General features: G+C 39.4%; 1 protein-coding gene across 1 annotated transcript in view; it reads left to right on the top strand.

The window, feature by feature from the left end:
• The first annotated feature begins 3,156 nt into the window (after nt 1–3,156).
• The window catches only part of Cd99l2 (CD99 molecule like 2), a 26,740-nt gene continuing 20,435 nt past the window's right edge, over nt 3,157–9,461 (top strand). The window contains exons 1-2 of the mRNA XM_031363559.1: nt 3,157–3,229; nt 3,780–3,848. The gene's annotated coding sequence lies outside the window, so the exon portion shown is untranslated. The remainder of the gene's footprint in view (nt 3,230–3,779; nt 3,849–9,461) is intronic.

Genomic DNA, 9,461 nt, shown 5'->3' with positions numbered 1-9,461 from the left:
GGGTGCTTGTTTAAAATCTAGATTCGGACTTAAGACCCAGCTTAATCACTAAGGGCATCTATGTGAGCTGCTAGCAACAAGTCTGCAGCTCCACCTCCTAGGGTCTGACACCCACTTTTGGCTTCCAAGAGCACCTGCACCTATGTCCACAAATGCACACATACATGTAATTTTTAAAAATTAAGAATAAATAAAAATTCAAACGTAGAATCTCCACTTGAGACAAAGTATGTGATATTCAGCTTTCTGAACTAATCCTTTTATACTTAACTCAAGTTTTATGGATTTTCTTGCAAAGTTTGTGACTTCATTCTTTTCTGTAGCTGAATAATGTTCACACATATACCACATTTGACAAGTCCATTTTGGGGCTGGTGAGATGGCTCAGCAGGTAAGAGCACCAACTGTTCTTCCAAAGGTCCTGTGTTCAAATCCCAGCAACCACATGGTAGCTCACGACCACCCGAAATGAGATCTGACGCCCTGTTCTGGTGCATCTGAAGACTGTTACAGTGTACTTATTTATAATAATAAATAAATCTTTGGGCCGGAGCAAGCAGGAACCGAACTGAGCAGGGTCTACCAGAGTGAGTGGGGAGTGCAGTTGACTAGAGCGAGAAGAGGTCCTAAAAGTCAATTCCCAACAATCAGATGAAGGCTCACAACTATCTGTACAGCTACAGTGTGTACTCATATACATAAAATAAATAAATAAATCTTTAAAAAACATCCATTTCATCACTGGATGGACATCTAGGTTGATCCCATAACTGAGCATGTTCACTTAACGCTGGATAGACATGTTGACTCATGTTAGTTGTGGGCTCTATGTTATGAACAGAGAATGAATTTTGTCAAATGCATTACTCCATTTATTGTGATAACCATGTACTTTTGCTTAGTATCATTTATTTTTGTTATTACAGTGTATTACATATATTGATTTAGGATGATTCTTTTATCCCTGGGATGATTCCTATTTGACAGTGGGGAAAGGTGTTTTTAATATGTTGTCTTACTTGGTTGAAGAATTGTGTCCCTGAGTTGGTCTTGGAAGATTACATGTTTCTATGAATTCAACCATTTCTTCTGTGGGGCTCCAGAAATGGCCTAGCAGTTAAGAACACTTACTGCTTTTCCACAGGATCTGGGTTTCATTTCTAACACCCACATGGCAGATCACAGTCATCTGTAACTCCAGTTCTAGAGGATTTGATTCCCTCTTCTGTCCTTGGAAGGCACTGCATGCATGCCATGCACAAACATACATGCACCCCAAAACACACACACACACACACACACACACACACACACACACACGCACACACACACATGCACACATATACATATACATAAATACATCTCAATCATTTTCCTTTAGATAACCTACTTTTTGATGAATAGATATTCATAGCAGGCTTTTAAGATCATTCATATTTCTGTGAGTTTGAGTTTTCTCTCATTTTGATTTTTTTTACTGTAAATAAAACAAACAAACAAACCTCTGGTATTTAAGGCAAGACTCCTATACATAGGAAATTTGAAGGCAGCCTGGACTACATGAGACTCTGGATCCCAATGATTCAGCTGGTCAGAGAGCTCAGGGATTCTTAGCCCCATGTCTCCAGGGCTGGGATAGGAAGCTCATGCCAAGTGCTACTTTTCCTAGGGTGGCTGGGGATGCAAACTCGTGTTCTTACACTCACACAAAAGGCAGTTCATACACAGAGCTGTCTTTGCAGCCAGCTTGATTTTCTAGTTTCTATTTTATTTCCACTCTGACCTTACATTTTTTAAAAAGTGTTGTGCTATGCTTGGCTTTTCCTTTGTTCTATTTTCTAGCATTCTGAGGTGTAACATGAGGACTGGTGTGATGGAGGCTTTCTTGTTAGGACTGCTCTCAGTTTGAATATATTGTGTTTCCATTTGCCCGTGTCTCGGGAGACTCTTTGGTTTCCCTCTTAATGTTTTTCTTTTTTTTGACTTATTGATTGTTGAGAAGAGTGTTGTTTAGTTTCTACATGTTTATGAGCTAGCTCTCACCATTCACTTTTAGTTTCATGCTGTTGTAGTCAGAAAAGAGGCTTGATATGATACTAGTCTTCTGTAATCATTGCTGGGATGTACTTTGTGTATTAACACATGATCTGTGATAGTCCCTATGTGTGCATTTGCAAAGAATGGTCTGTAAATACTTATAAAACCCACTGTTTTCTTGCTCTGTTTAGATCATCCATTTGATGATGGAAGTTTTCTATTACTGTGTTACATTCTTTGTTCATGTCTGTTAATGATTGCCATATATGTTTGGGTGCCTGATGATGGACACATCATATATATCACATACATTTTGACTTGTTAATGAAGTAGGTCTTTTGCATTATGTAATGATCTGTTTCTTTCTACCATGTTGGAGTGTTTGACTTCTGGCCTACATATATTTGTTCCTGGTAAAAGTATAGTTACTTTTGACTTTTGTTTTCCATTTGCATTCCCATCCCCTTATTTTTTAAATGACAAAGACCATATCAAGAGTATATTGTGGTGGAACTCATGGCTCCAGCTGCATATGTAGTACAGGATGGCCTAGTTGGTCATCAGTGGGAGGAGAGGCCCTTGGTCCTGTAAAGGTTCTATGCCCCAGTGTAGGGGAATGCCAGGGCCAGTAAGCGGGAAAGGGTGGGTTGGTGAGCAGGGAGAGGGGGGAGGGAACAGAGGTTTTTTTCGGATGGGAAACCAGGAAAGAGGATAACATTTGAAATGTAAATAAAGAAAATATCTAATAAAAAAATAGTATATTGTAGGGGCTGGCGAGATGGCTCAGCAGTTAAGAGCACTGTCTGTTCTTCCAGAGGTCCTGAGTTCAATTCCCAGCAACCACATGGTGGCTCACAACCATCTGTAATGGAATATGATACCTTCCTTTGGTTTATACAGCTTCAATGTACTCATATACATAAAATAAATAAACAAATCTTTAAAAAACGATTTTTAAAGATTATATTTTAGCATCTACCTCAGTGGTTGAACACTTGCCTAGTACATTCTAGGTCCTAGGTTCAGTTCTCAGAGCCAGCGATTATAATAGTAAGGACAAAGAAAATATTACAATGTTACTGTTTATTTTAAAAACCACCTAAACTTAAAATTGTCTTCTTCTTTGTAGGATATGGAGATGTGGATGATTTTAATCTGGAGGATGCAGTGAAAGAAACTTCCTCAGTAAAACGTGAGTCAAGTAACCAAGTTCACAAAGCAAGCACTAGTGGTCCACCGTGGACCACACTCACAGTCTTGCCTTCAGAAAAGCAGATCCACACAAGACTAGCTGGATCTCCACCCAGCTTTGTCCTCGATTACTGTGCAAGGCTGCGTCATATAGTCATTTGTGTGTTATCTTCCTTTTTCATTTGTTGTGTATCGAATCCATGAGAGAGTGTGCATGTGCCTTAGCCTCTTCCCTGCTGTACAAAAAGAGAACCTTTAGCTGTTTCATTTCTCTCATTTTTTTTCCTGTTTTAAGACAGGGTCTCCTGATTTTGCCCTGGCTGTCCTGAAATCCTTTCTCTGTGCTGACCAGGCTGGCTTTGATTTGGGTCCTGTGCTAGAGCATCAGTGACTCTTGGCCACTAATCTGCATTTCTAGCTTCAGAACCCATGTCATTTTATCATTCCTGTGTGATCTACAATGGCCTCAGGGACTGATACCAAGGCTATTCTCATGATATGACTTCTGATATTTTCCAATCTGCTCCCCTTGTGCTACCCTCTTCCTTTAGAGAGATGGGACCACTTCAGCACCACGACTAGGAGGCCGGTAACAACCAGAGCCCCAGCAAATCCAGCAGGTAACAAGGCTTGCCTGAAATGGGAAGTGAGGAAGGCAAGACTCATCTGAGAAGGGAAGTGAGGAAGGACTCATTGAAACTCCACCTAGGACAGTAGCAGAAGGAGCCATGTAGCATTTTTAGCTGCACATAGGAGAAGCCAGCAAAGGCATCCACCTGAATGTTACATGTAATTCAACAGAATCCTATCTGGTTAGTTACTGTGCCTTATGTGAAGGCAAAACATTTTATTTCCCTATTGCTTTGGATGATGATGATGATGGCTGCTAGAAACCAGGTACAGGAGGCAGAAGGGGTGATCTGAACCTGACTGAAGCCCCAGGTTATCCTCATATCTCCCCAGTGGCATAACTACAGTATAAACATGACCCATTCCTAGTCTAGCAGAGTAGGACAACCTCAAGGCACAGGAGAACTTTTTGTTTGTTTGTTTGTTTTTTGTTTTTTTCAAGACAGGGTTTCTCTGTGTAGCCTTGGCTGTCTTAGAACTCACTCTGTAGACCAGGCTGGCCTCGAACTCAGAAATCTGCCTGCCTCTGCCTCCCAAGTGCTGGGATTAAAGGTGTGCACCACCACTGCCCAACAGGAGAACTCTTCAATGAAGGTGCTCAAACATTTTCTCTAAATGATCTAAGTTTTTGAAGATCTTGAGAGTTTGTTTATGTGGGTCACATCTATAAATATTTCTCATGTGAGAACTTAAAACTGAAAAACTGTTATTAATCTAAAGAAAATAAAAAGCCATATGCATTGACATATGTGGCAGATTTTTATGAGAAATAACTGTGCTTATAAGATGAAAACAATTTAGAATGATGAGTGACATTATTTTACAATTTTCTGTAATGTCTGACTTGAATAGAATACACCTGGATTCTTTGTGTATGTGGTGCTGTGAGACAGGCTATTACTATGTAGTTCATAATGAGCTGGGACTCACTATGTAGACCACAATTTACTAGGTAGACCAGACTGGCCTCAAACTCATAGAGCTCTATCTACCTGCCGCTGACACCTCCCCGTGACTAAGGCATAGTGCCTATATTTCACTATATTGTATTACAGAATCACACCGATTACTATTGCTACCTATCTCATTGAAAATAAAAAGCCTTTAGGAAGCCGCCATATGAGGTGGCATATACCTATAACCCCAGCTCTGTGGAGCCAGAGGCAGGGAGAATACCCAAAGTTTGAAGCAGATATGATCAGGGAGGCTGAAGGGATGATTCAGTGGTGAAAAGCACTAACTGTTCTTTCAGAGGATGATCTGGGTCTGTGATCACCCACGTGGCAGTTCATAGCTGGCTACAGTTCCAACGGATCTAACTTCATAGTCATGAAAGTGTAGCACAGATAGGCTTGTAGGCAAATCACTCGTATACATAAACTAAAACAATTTTGAAAAACTCAAATCCTATCAGGGTTTGTATTCAGGTAATAGGAAATTCTATTCATTTTCAAGGAAATGTCTCACACATACTCAAGTTGGCATAGCAATTGTTATTTAAATTAAATCTTTAGGTAGTAGTCTTGGTTTCTGTAATTCAAGGGAAACTATCTGCAGAGATAAGTGCATCATACTGCTAAGAGTATGTCAGTCTGTGTGTTTAGGGTGTTCTTTAAACCATTCAAACATACTTGTATGCCAGAGAGAATTTTTATTTTGTTCATTTAGTCTGAGACAGGGTCTCACTGTGTAGCCCCGACTGATGTCGAACGTGCTATTGAAGACCAGGATAGCTTTGAATTCACAGAGATCTGGCTGCCTACACTTTCTAAATGCTGGCATTAAAGGTGTGCACAACAACCAGGCCATACTTGAATAAAAATATTTCTACTTTGTACTAATTTTCCAGTGCTGCTAACCACACTACCCTAAATAAATTTAGAAGTTTAAAGCAATATTCACTTTTCTTTTACATTTTATTTCTTTCCTTTTTTTATAGTTGTGCCATGTAGTCAAGCTGGCCTCCGATTTGCCTTCCTTTTCCCTCTGCCTCCCCGGAAGTGAGGTTAAGCATATCTGACAATACTACATTTTAATTTGTAGTTCATCATAGATTAACAAGTTCCATGTTCTCTTCAGCCAGGTTCCCACAGGTAACTTCTTATACTATCTTGGCACATAGATGCAGTCTGTTCACTTTGCAGTTTTATTTGGCAGTTTGGGTATCTGCCATTCTAGTCAGATGCTGACTAGTGCCATCACTGTAGGCACTCCATGATCCCATTGTAGAACCACAGCGGCCTGCCTTTCTCCATTCCTTCCCTAATCCCGCTAATCTGTTTTCCATTTGTAAAATGTCATTTCAAGAAGGTTATATAAATGTCCTGTGCTATGTTGAGTTTAAAGAAGGATGAATCAGAAATTTCTGTCCATCCTAGTGGAACAGATAGAGAGCGTGCTTGTAATAATAGTGGGTTCTCTCCTTTCTCCCATTTTATTTTATGTGAGTCTCCCAGCTTATGTGGTGGTTAATATATTTAGGGTATGTTAACATTTAGGGTCTTTTCCTCTTAGTTATTGGTCCTCAGAGATACCTTATAGACACAACTGACAATATGATTTACTGATTTCCCATGTACTTCTTTATCCAGTGAAGTTGACCATCAGGATTAACCATCATAGGTCCAATTTAGCTTAATTCTTGGCACGGTGTCTCCTACAAAGCAGCAGTTTAAATATCAGTTAGTGCCATGGTGTCAATTGAAATCAGAGGTTCTGTGAGCTTCCTTTTGGTCCCCTGATAGGGACGAATGACCACAACCTTTGCTGCTTAAACAACAGAGATTCATCTTATTACAATCATTAAGATAAAAAATGCACAATGAACAGGATAGGTTGCAGTAAGCATATTAGCAAGGCTACATTCCTTTTGGAGGCTCCCCTTTTGCCGTCTACATTCTTTGACTTACTTCTTCCATGTTCAAAACCATGGACATGCCAGTGTTTCCCTTTTACAGTTCATCTGTTTTTGCTTATCTTTTCATACCCCAGGCTGTTTTAAAACTTATCTCGAGTCTGCCCGTCAAATTCGGGGATTATAAGTGTGTACCACCACACTTGGCTCTTTTGGATCGTCTATGCATATAGTCCTGTCACCTACAGACAGTTTTCAGCATCCTTTTCTTGTTCTTGCTAGTACTGCTGGTACTGCGTTGAATAGAATTGGTAGAGTGGCCATGATTGTCTTGTTCCTCAGTGTTTTCCCCCTTGACTATGATGTTCCCTGTTCCCTAATCCTATGTGATTGTCGTTCAGTTGAGTTACATTACTTTCATCTTAGTTACTTTTCTAGTTGCTCTAAGAAAATACCAGGACAAAAGCCACTTTAAGGCAGAGTTATTTTTGCCCAGTTTGAGTGATGAAGATGTGTGCTCAGTTCACACTGTCCCTTGTGTACAGGCTAGGATCTTAGCCTGAAGAGCCATGCCATCTACTGTGGGTGGTTCTTTTCAACACAATTAATCTAGTTAAGATAATCACCTACCACATAGCCAGAGGCCCATCTCTCAGGCGGTTCTAGAGCTTTCTGAATCAACAACTCAGGTTAACCACTACAGCTTCTGTGGCTAATATGAGGAGAATTTTCACCAAAAAGATGTTAAATTTTGTCAATTTCTCTTTCTATACGTACTGAGATGATCACATAATTTTTATGCTTCATACTTTTAATGTTTAATGATTTATGCTGAACAATTCTGTGTCCCAGGCATAAATCCAGTTTTGATCATAGAGCGCAATCTTTTAAATGTGCTGTTGGATTCTGTTTGCTAATGTTTCCTTGATGATTTTTGTCTCTGTTCATGTACTTTTGCTTGTTTTGGGCATTTTTGTCTCGCTTCACATGAGGGTCATGCTGTTCTCATGAAATGAATTTGGAATAATTTTCTCCTCTTCAAATCTGAAAGAATTTGAGAAGGATTAGCTTTAATTTTTCTTTGAATTCTTCAAAGAATTCATTTTTATAGCCTTAAATTTCCTAGACATTTCTTTATTGGGAGGTCTTTGATTATTCTGATTATTATTCAGCCATTTATATTTTGATTTTTCATAATCATCTTAATAGTTTGTGTGCTTCTAGAACTCTATCCATTTCTTCTAGCTTGTCTGATTTGTTAGAACCTATTGTCCATTGCAATTTCTTATGATCTGTTGTATTTCTTTAGTATTCATTGTAAGGTCTCCTGTCTCATTTCTAATTCTGAGTCATTAGAGCAGAAATAAAGGTTCCTTTCTCTGCCTTGTTTTTCCCCTTACGTTCTGTGGAACAACCTAGGACCTCCGTGTAAATGTATGCTTACCTCTGAGCTACCCCTCCAGCCCACCAGAACCTTAAAAGCGTCCTGTTGGTTTTCTTGTCTAACATTCTTTGTCTTCCCTCCTTTCTTCACATCCTCCTACTCCTTCTGTACCTCTTCCTCTTCCTCCTCCTCTTCCTTCTTTTGAGCCTGAATCTTACAATCTTGGCTAGTAGTCTTAGCTGACTCTCAAATGCAAATGAGTGCTGGCTGCCAGCAGGTGGTCCGGCCTTTCCAGCTCCTTAACAACTTTTCCTCTTATGGGCCATGTTTCTGTTGTCAAATGTGTGAACTCTTTACCAAGCATTCAATTCTTAAACATTTCCTTCTGAACATTTTATGGTTTAATATTTAAGCAAATATAATCTATCTATTTGCAGTTAATTTTATGTAAAATGAAACCCATTGCTTTTTATTTCGGAAGTCTAATTATTCCAGCACCTTTTGCTGAAAAGATTTGTTCCTTCTTTGAGTTCCTTTGCATATGTATAACAAAATCACTTGAGCAGATCTGAGATCTTTTGAGCTCTTCATTCTGTTCTGTTGCCTGTATCTATCTATCTGCCACATCTTTGACAAATGTTAACTATAAAATGAGTGATTCATCCCACTTTATTCTTTTTAAGATTTTAAAAAGCTAATCTAAGGTTCTGCCTTCCCCAAAAACGTTTAAATCAAATTTGACTATTTCTGGAAAGAAACAATCTTCTATAGGCTTGCATTGAATGTAGGGAGCAGTGTGGGAGCTGATGTTGGCACTCTGGTGCCTTTTCCAGTGTGTGTGTGTGTGTTTCTTTATTTGGATCCTCTTTGTTTTATACCTTTCAAACTTTAGGTTTACTTTACCTGAACATAATAATTTCCTGCACTTCTGTTTTAAATTCTTTGTTTTCCGAGATACTGCTGAAGTGAGTGAGCTCAATAGCATCAACATGTAATAGTGATGACCATATGGCATCCAAAATCTACTACTCACAAAATAGAACTCCCTGAACTCTCTGAAATGACAGTGGTGGCAATAAGATCGCTTTGCTCCTGATCATACAGAAAGGAAATCCAGTCCTTAACCAGTGAGACTGACAATGCTTTCTAGAGGACCATCTTGAAACTGCAGTAGTTTTCCTTTATTCCAGATATGACTCAGCTGCTCACATTGTAGCCACACTCAGGAAGCACAGAGACAGAGACAGGAAATGGGCAAGTGAAGCTCAAATGTCAGCTTCCAGTGACATATTTCCAAAAGCAGGGCTCAAGTGTCCCAACACATGAGCCTATAGGGTCATTTCAGATTTCAACTACAACACCCAT

The sequence above is a fragment of the Mastomys coucha genome, chromosome X (assembly GCF_008632895.1).
Source record: "Mastomys coucha isolate ucsf_1 chromosome X, UCSF_Mcou_1, whole genome shotgun sequence".
Classification (NCBI taxonomy): domain Eukaryota; kingdom Metazoa; phylum Chordata; class Mammalia; order Rodentia; family Muridae; genus Mastomys; species Mastomys coucha.
Note: the sequence above shows the minus strand (reverse complement) of the source record. Positions and strands in the feature narration are given on the sequence as shown.